This window comes from Branchiostoma belcheri, unplaced genomic scaffold (assembly GCF_001625305.1).
Source record: "Branchiostoma belcheri isolate BF01 breed outbred unplaced genomic scaffold, Haploidv18h27 scaffold44, whole genome shotgun sequence".
NCBI classification, from domain to species: domain Eukaryota; kingdom Metazoa; phylum Chordata; class Leptocardii; order Amphioxiformes; family Branchiostomatidae; genus Branchiostoma; species Branchiostoma belcheri.
The window spans coordinates 2,663,305-2,672,026 of record NW_017804065.1 but is presented as its reverse complement, the minus strand read 5'-3'; the positions used below and the strand labels follow the sequence as shown (position 1 = coordinate 2,672,026).

The 8,722-nt window shown below is 44.5% G+C and overlaps 1 long non-coding RNA gene across 1 annotated transcript; it reads left to right on the top strand.

Moving 5' to 3' along the window:
• The first annotated feature begins 4,185 nt into the window (after nucleotides 1–4,185).
• LOC109478463 lies at nucleotides 4,186–7,131 on the top strand. Its single transcript, XR_002140728.1, has 4 exons — nucleotides 4,186–4,297; nucleotides 5,225–5,354; nucleotides 6,436–6,558; nucleotides 7,054–7,131. It is a non-coding gene; the product is annotated as an uncharacterized LOC109478463 (long non-coding RNA).
• The last annotated feature ends 1,591 nt before the right edge of the window (nucleotides 7,132–8,722 follow it).

Here is an 8,722-nt window from a genome sequence, read left to right as displayed (position 1 = left end):
TTTGCTTTCAAGTGGTACGTTAGGGGTAGTATGCTTTACTTTCAAGTGGTACGTTAGGGGTGTCTTGCCAAGTGGTACATAACCATGTTTGAAATGGGGGGGACAGGCTTACGTTAGGGGTGTCTTGCCAAGTGGTACATAACCATGTTTGAAATGGGGGGGACTAAGGCTTTCGTTAGGGGTGTCTTGCTTTGGTTTCAAATGGTACATAACCATCTTACGTCATGGGTGGTATGCTTATGGCTCTATCTCAATCAAGTATCCCTCCGCTATTGTGTAGAGACGTCTCACATGTTAGGTATGGGGATTGATATCGGGTGGAAGTCGGACGTTTCTGCACCTTCTCCGTCTTCCTCTTCACATCTATCCTTCCGTGTTCCTGGCGTCCCCTTCACCTCCTTCCCACCTCCTCCCTTTTCCCAAACCTTATTCTTTAATACTCCCCAAACCTTATCCTTACTACCCAAACCTTATCCTTACTACCCAAACCTTATCCTTACTACCCAAACCTTATCCTTCCATCCTTATTCTTGCTCCCAGGCTTCTCTTTGTTTGCTTCCCCAACTTTCCTGGATTCCGAAACCTTATCTTCATGATACTAGTACTCCCAAGCGTAAGTATTTGGTCGTTTTCAGCATTGGACCACAAAATTATTAACTGTTCCCCTATGCGTTCGTCCCTCTGGGACGGGACCTACAGCGCTGACGCGCCTCCCCTCCATTAGGTAGTTGGGAGGTGTGTTGGGAGGCTGGTTTTAGTCCCTTACCCCTATCTCCTAAGGCAGTAGCACGAACTGGTGACGAAAGTAATGACGTCAGAACGTGTATGTCCATGTGGACCGCTAGAGTTAGTATTAAACCATTAAACCCTGGAGAGGAGGCGTGTCAGCATCCCAGGTACTGAGGCTCAGGAATGACCTGGTCGCCAGAGTGCATATGACTACCTCGTTTAATAGAAGCTTTAGATGTTGACTGACAGTGCTTCTTATTGTATTATTATTTCTTTACGTCCGGTTGCGATTTCTGTCTTCCCTTTCGATTCACCACGGAAAGGCGTTGACCTCACGCCATACAATACAATAAAATAAATGTAAGGCAATACCATGTGGGTATGTGGCGGTATGACTTGGCTTAGATGTGTTCCTATCGTCTTATCGTTCGAGAAGTTCCAGGTAGCAACCGGGTTCAAAAATCGACGTTTCAAACGTGGGTTTCATACGCGTACCAATTCCGTCCATTCCCCAATACCGGACTCCAAGTCCTCCATTACCAATTACGTGGCCAAATTCCATCCATTCCACAATTGTTGTCAATAATACCGGACTCCAAGTCCTCCATTACTAATGACGTGGCCAAATTCCTTCCATTCCATAATACCGGACTCCAAGTCCTCCATTACCAATTACGTGGCCAAATTCCGTCCATTCCACAGTACCGGACTCCAAGTCCTCCATTACCAATTACGTGGCCAAATTCCATCCATTCCACAATTGTTGTCAATAATACCGGACTCCAAGTCCTCCATTACTAATGACGTGGCCAAATTCCCCATTACAATGTCAAATTCCGTCCATTGCCAGTACGAACCGAGCCACATACCTAAGCGAAAGGCGGTAACAATACTACAATATATGTACAAGGAGACATGGCTGACGAGAGACTAAGCCCAATCACATAACAGTTGTTGGGTAAAATACCATCGGTAAATGGTGCATGTAGTGCATCCGATGGTGGTGCCTGGCGCGGAGCCCCCCGTTGGCTGACATAGGTCGCCTGGCTGTTGCGGGACCAGGCGAGTCGGAACTGGGGCCTTCGGCGGCAGGGCTTGCGCTCCCTGTGGCGGCGGCTGAGGCGGGGCCGTCGGCGGGGCAGGCGACTGGGGCTGTTCTCGCGGCACGTGGGCCAAGTGGGCTCGTATCGACGTGGACGCTGGGCCATCCCTCCGGCGTCGTGTCCTGGTTCCGAACGTGTGACTAGTTCCTTGTATTCTCCTGTGTTCTCCCCTTTATTACTTTCCCTTGCTTACGTGGCATCCCTAATTACCACCTGTCTGGATTCACCTGTGCTACATTGATTGGTTTACGCCGTCTCTACTTACGCTGGGGATTACTTGATTAAAATATAGTATGCTTTGCTTTCAAGTGGTACGTTAGGGGTAGTATGCTTTGCTTTCAAGTGGTACATAACCATGTTTGAAATAGGGGGGGGACAGGCTTACGTTAGGGGTGGCTTGCTTTGGTTGATAGGGGGCACACGGACACGGACTTCCATGTGTGACATGCTAGTTGTTTCTATTCAAGGTACCTTTTTTTTAAACGATTTTTTGACACGGAATTTGCAAGGTATGATAAAGGCCCCTATGTAAGGCCCCTGTCGTGCATTCAAAACGTCCCTTTTGAAGGGAGCATAGCAGACCTATTTACCTCAATTTAAGGTACCTTTTTTTGAAAAGATTTTTGACACAAAAATGATGCCATAGAGAGTCTGCGATAGAGTGGACACCAGGCTACCAGGGGGCGTACAAGCACGAAAAGAACGATGTACCCAAAGCGGTCACCCTAGCTTCAGCATACGATCTCGTCTCTAACTACACTGGCTATATACTAATATAGGAGAATAATTGCCAGGGGAGATTTGGCCGCCTTGTAGGTTTGACTGGCCGCGCGGGAGGGAAAAAACTACTACCTCCCCGCGGCCGGACTCCCTTGGCCAATTTTTCTCTCTTTTTTGCCGAATTCTACGATCCGTATTCCCGTAGAAAGGCCTGTTGGAGGCTACATACGATCTCGTTAACGTTACATTGGGCAGTTTCTGACTCAGAGTCCCCACTCGTTCATATTTGCGAAGTATTCTTGAATTGAAATTGTAGATCTAGTCATTCCTTTCGTCATTGTAATTGTGTATTCCATTGTTAGGTCGAGTCGTGCGTTGCACATACTGTTGTATTAACGATTTTATTGACATATAAGGTAAGTTCTTCCAGTGATACAGTGTGTGTAGTATACGCTAATCCGCAATGTTACAGAACGTTTTTCCCGTATCGTAGCTATGTCCTCCATAAAGCTCAAAAGCTGTATTTACCAACGGTAGTAAATGTCGGTCAATGTTTAAGTTTCAAATTTTATAATGGCAGTAAATAACAGCCTCAGCACTTATGAACCAGTACTGAAGAAATTGTACCTGCACCAGTCCTAATTATGGTACTATGGATCATACTAAACCTGCTCAGAAACCATTGCCACTATTTCTTTTATACTTCATACGTAGTGGTAGCAGTCAATGTGGCAAATAAAAATCCTCAAACACCTACGTGTACTAGTATACTGTAAACTCAGTGCAGGTGCAGGTAGACATCATGAATAACATGCACAGTCTTATCTGCACTTACCTGCACTTACCTGCATTTGCAGGTGGTATTTCCTGTAATTGATACCTCTTGAACATGCCCTAAGGGTGGCTCTTATTCTAGTGTGACCGAAGACATGTACATAACACTCCAGCCAGATGTCGGCGGTGCTTTGACGGTGAATAAGCTCTAAACATCACGACGTGTTTTCAGGGCGCGTGTTGACAATGCTAAAGATGAAGGGCAGCTCTGTCGCAGCCTGTCTCCTGTTCTGCGCCATGACCTGGTGTCCTACGTATCCTGGTGTCCTAGGTAAGCGAGCTCGGATAAGTATATTTGATTTGATTTTGTTTAGTAAATGTGTTTAGTATGTGTATGTTTGTGTACGCTCACTTACGCTTGTGTATGTATGTATGTATGTATGTATGTATGTGTGTGTGTTATCTCGAGTGTTTGTGTATTAGGTGCCTATACGTGCAGCTCCTATATGTTGTGTCGAGCATATCTGCTATTCTGATTGCCTTGTTGTTGTTACATGTTCAAGTAAACTGAGATTTCGATCGGCAAAGTGTAATCAACATTGTCTTTGAGCGCGGACATCCTACGCAATAGTGCCACACTAAGGTGGTTAAAAGCAAGAACAAAAGGTCCACTGCAGTGACGTAGGCAAAATTTCGAACTTCACTTTCGTCTCTCCATCGGTAACTTACCTACCAAAAATCATGAAAAATCGATCTATGACATAAATGCACAGTCACCACACCATAGCCAAACTGAATGTATAGCCCTATGGTGAAGGTAATGATACTATAGCTAAGCTGCCGATTTCTTGACAGAGGCCGGATGTGTGCATTATCTAACCGGAGTAAGGGGGGAGGTGAGCAGTGCAACGGATGCGACGTCTGACTATTGTGAGTGGGTCATCCGGACTGATGAAAACAGGTTAATACTGGTAAGTCTTTCCACAAGGCCTTTCTTTTTACCGATAAACGATGTAAGGGTGCCGAAATACAGGTTCGTGACGTGTATCATGTATTCTATGCAGAGTCTGTCACACATAGCCGAATATGGCTAATCTCCCAGCAGATCTTTCGGTGGGGGGGCAGTTTTAAATTGGCCAGTCGACGTCTGTTACCATTTCCCCGTGGCCCACCGAAGGGGAAATGGTTACAGACTGGCCAATTTGATACTCTCTTGCCCCCACCGAAAGATCTGCTGGGAGATTAGAATATGGCGTCCAGAAAACTGCCGAACTCCCCTAATAAACTATGGTTAGGAGTAGGTTGGGAGTTGGCTGATGTCCGGCCAGGTCGGTTACAGTTCGGCTGCGTCAGACGAATATTTCAAAATGTTTAAAATATTCTGGTGTGAGGTTTGGCCATGGTTAGCAGGTGGGTTGTAGGTGCTAGGGAGTAGGTCGGGGCGTGGCTTGCAGTCAAATTCAACTCCAATTTAACTCAAATTCGATTCAAGTCGTACAGAAAGGTAGGTGGACATGTGGCCTCAATCTAGTCAGGCTGCTCCCGAACTTCAGCCAACCTTGGTCAGCTAGTGTTCGTGAGAAGGTTCTGAATGTGTGACACGGCTAGCTTTAGTCGTCTTTAGCGGTACGTGTTATATTACGTCTTTGGAAGACGGTACATTGCTCCAAAGCCTAGCAGTTCCCGACTGGAAGTTCAGTACTTTGCACTTTTGCTATAGGCGTCTTTTGCAGAAAGCTTTTTCACAAGAACGTGTCGTTTCATCAGTTTCAACTTTTCTTTTGATACATAGTCCATTAGTTTTACATAATAGAGGTGCGACTGTGACCAATTGATCAAGATGGGCAAAATGTTTTTCCACATTTACATAATACATGTATATTGACTTTCTGTTCTAGATCAATTTTGATGTCGGGCAGTGGCGCCGAGGTTCTCACAACTGTTCCGCTACCATTGTGACTTTCCATGATGGAAGTTCAGCAAACAGCAATATCATCGACACATTCTGCGGAGATTCTGAGGAAGCAGGTATTTTTTATTAATAAAAAAAACAAATAATATATACTAATAATCAATAGTACAAAGACTAAGTGACGGCGGACTCAATTCATATACAACGTGTATTCTCGCCGCTACTTATACATTATGAAAAATGTTTGACTAGACACACAAACTTATGAATGATAAATAAATAGACACATAACAGATAGGTATGTGCCTACCGAAAAGATACCTTTAACACAGTGACACTCTCTCTCAGAAACAAACAAAAGCAAAAAGGACACATGTAACTAAAACGTTTTGTTGATATGGTATTAAAAATTTATTGTTGCAGAACAGTTCATATCAGAAGAATAAAACACCCCCCACACACACACACACGAACATACCCTCAACCACACACTTACACAAACACCCTCCCCCCCCACACACAAACAAACACAAACACACACACACACACTCATTTGCATAATTGGTATCTGTTGATGTTCTGCGTGCCACAGATTAAATAGATTACATGTATAACATTACTATTATAGAAAACACTGTAATTATAGAATTTCCTCCTAATTATGCAAATTAAGTCCTCATTTGCATAATTTGCTTTTGATTATGTACAACTTTCTCTCAGCTACCTATATATCAAAAATGATGAAAATACGTTGTTCCTGTCTAGACTTATTGGAACAAGCTACTAGGGGGACCACACCCACACCATTTATTTCTGACAGGAAAAGCTATCTGTCACCAAAAAGTCAAGACCATATCATGTTCAGGACAAAAGATACCAAAACCGGAAGTTCTGCTGCAGTACCAAGGGCATCCACCAGGAGGCCCATATTTTACCTTAACCTTCGTCTTCCTAAGACTTACCAGCATACCAAATATCATCACAATCCAAAAAGGCGTTATGAAGTTATGCTGACTACAAATGTGCGGAAACATACACACACACAGACAGACAGACACACCAAAAGCAATACCTCCATTTTCATGGAGGTTACAATAAACACAATCCAAATAATAACTCGTGAAAACATATCATCATGATAACAGAAATTAACTTACAGTATCAAATCATATTATATCAAAAATTTTTATCTACCAGAGCCAGCCATTCCAGACATCTCCACGGCTAGTACCGGTAATCAGCTACGACTTGTTATCAACCACGGCAATCTAGCTCGGCACAGGACTGAGTTCGAGCTGACATTCACCACGAGAGAAATAGGTGAGTTGCGTCTCCAGAATATCCCAAGGAGAGCTGGTACCTAGTACTTAACGAGTGGGGTGAGGTAGATACAGTTCCAGTAGAGGGGAAGTGGTCAGCAGAACTTGGGGCATTCAAGCTCTTGTCACACATTCAGAACTGTTACCTTCCCCCGAACACCAGCCGACCAAGGTTGGCTGAAGCCCCTGTCACACATTCAGAACGGTTACCTTTCCCCGAACACCAGCCGACCAAGGTTGGCTGAAGCCCCTGTCACACATTCAGAACCTTCCCTCGAACACCAGCCAACCACACCCGACCTTGCTGCCGATCAACTCCGCATCCTAACCATGGTTGAGGGGAGTTCGGTCGTGTTCGGGAGGTCATAGCCCTCCATGTGTGACAAGGGGTTGAGTTTTGACTGGAAAATAGGTTTCAGAAAAACAACAAACAAAATCACATTTTTAAATATTTTTTTTTATTGCATTAACTTATTAATTGCTTTATCGTCTTCAGAGACAGAGCCAGTTTTCGATGAAAGAACCTTCGTCCCGCAAACAACACGAGAATTCAACAGGTTTACAGCTACGGTAATGATAGAAAATATAACATAGGAAGTTAATATTATATAAAGTCACATATAAAGGTAAGACATCTGTTGATGAATGGGGGTGCTTATGTGTACTTTCGGACAAAATTCCATATATCGTGTAAGGCCCCGTTCACCGAAAACCGCTGTAATCGGTTTCGATCTAATTTCCACCGAAGCCGGATTCAAGTGACCGGATTCCCATTGAAAGCCCCTCGATCCCAAACCACTTCGGAAGGTAGTTTCGAATTGGTTTTTCACCGGATCGCGATTTGCGTCTCAACTCAATGTGATTCCAATGTGACACCAGTTCACGTTACGGTAGCAACGTAAAGAGCAGAAATGACCGAATCATGTGCCCATTCTAGGACGAGCTTCACCGCCTCTGGCGGGACCACGTCGGCATTCGGCCGAGGTACGCTGGGAGGGGGGCACCAGCAAGCAGGTCGTTGACCTCTGACATTGATAACACGCTACTGTGCGTATTTTCATCAAACAACAATGAATATGAATCATGCGAATCGTGATCGAGCACGGTTTGAAAGGAACGTGTGGCACGTGGACCAGATGTGGGGAATGCGTTTTACCCGAATCGCGGTTCAGGCGGTTCACACCAAACCGCCTGAAAGTGGTTTCATATGAACAAGGCCTAAAGCCTTGTTCATATGAAACCACCCTAACCGCTATTCGGGTAACTCACATTCCTCACATCTGGTCCACGTGCCACACATTCCTTTCAAACCGTGTCCGATCACGATTCTTCTAATCCACATTAATTGTTGCTTGATGAAAACACACAAGGTAGCGTGTTATTAATGTCAGAGGTCAACGACCTGCTTGCTGATGCCCCCCTCCCAGCGTATCTCGGCCGAATGCCGACGTGGTCCCGCCAGAGACACATTATTCGACCATAACTGCTCTTTAAGTTGCTGTCACGTAAATTTTGGTACTGCATATAAATAAAGAAATATCATCCCAAAATCCATGACCAGGTGAAGTCACATTGAAATCACATTGCGTTCAGACGCAAAACGCGATGCGGGAAAACCGGTTCGAAACCACCTCTAGAAGTGGTTTGGGATTGAGGCGGTTTCAATGTGATTTGGAGCGTTCAGATGGGGCCACTTGAAACCGGCTTCGGGGGAAACCACATGTAAGGTGCCTTCACTGACTTCATATGAACAGGGCCTAAGTCTCATAGAGCCACACAGCAATGTGAAAGATAAATGAGATTTCCTTATTTTGAATCGTTCACGTTCCGCAAAGCTTACTTTATAGCTGATGCGAAAGAGAGAAATCGAAGCTCTAAGCGTTGATATGTCATATGTTTATGTTCTAAGTATACACCAGCACAAACCGTAAACCTACAATGTCATGACGCTTTTCCCCTTTCTTCAGGAATTTGTTCAATTCAAGTTTGGCGGGGTGTTTCAAGTTACTCAAGAACAATCCTATCCGTTCGGCTATAAGACGTACAACAAACCTCTACCTGGTGGTAGTGAGTAGTTTAACCTTGTTGTTAGCAGACGTCAGAAATATTTGAATTCTTTTTCAACCTTCATGTATCATTAAATGAGCCGGAATTCCGTCTGAATG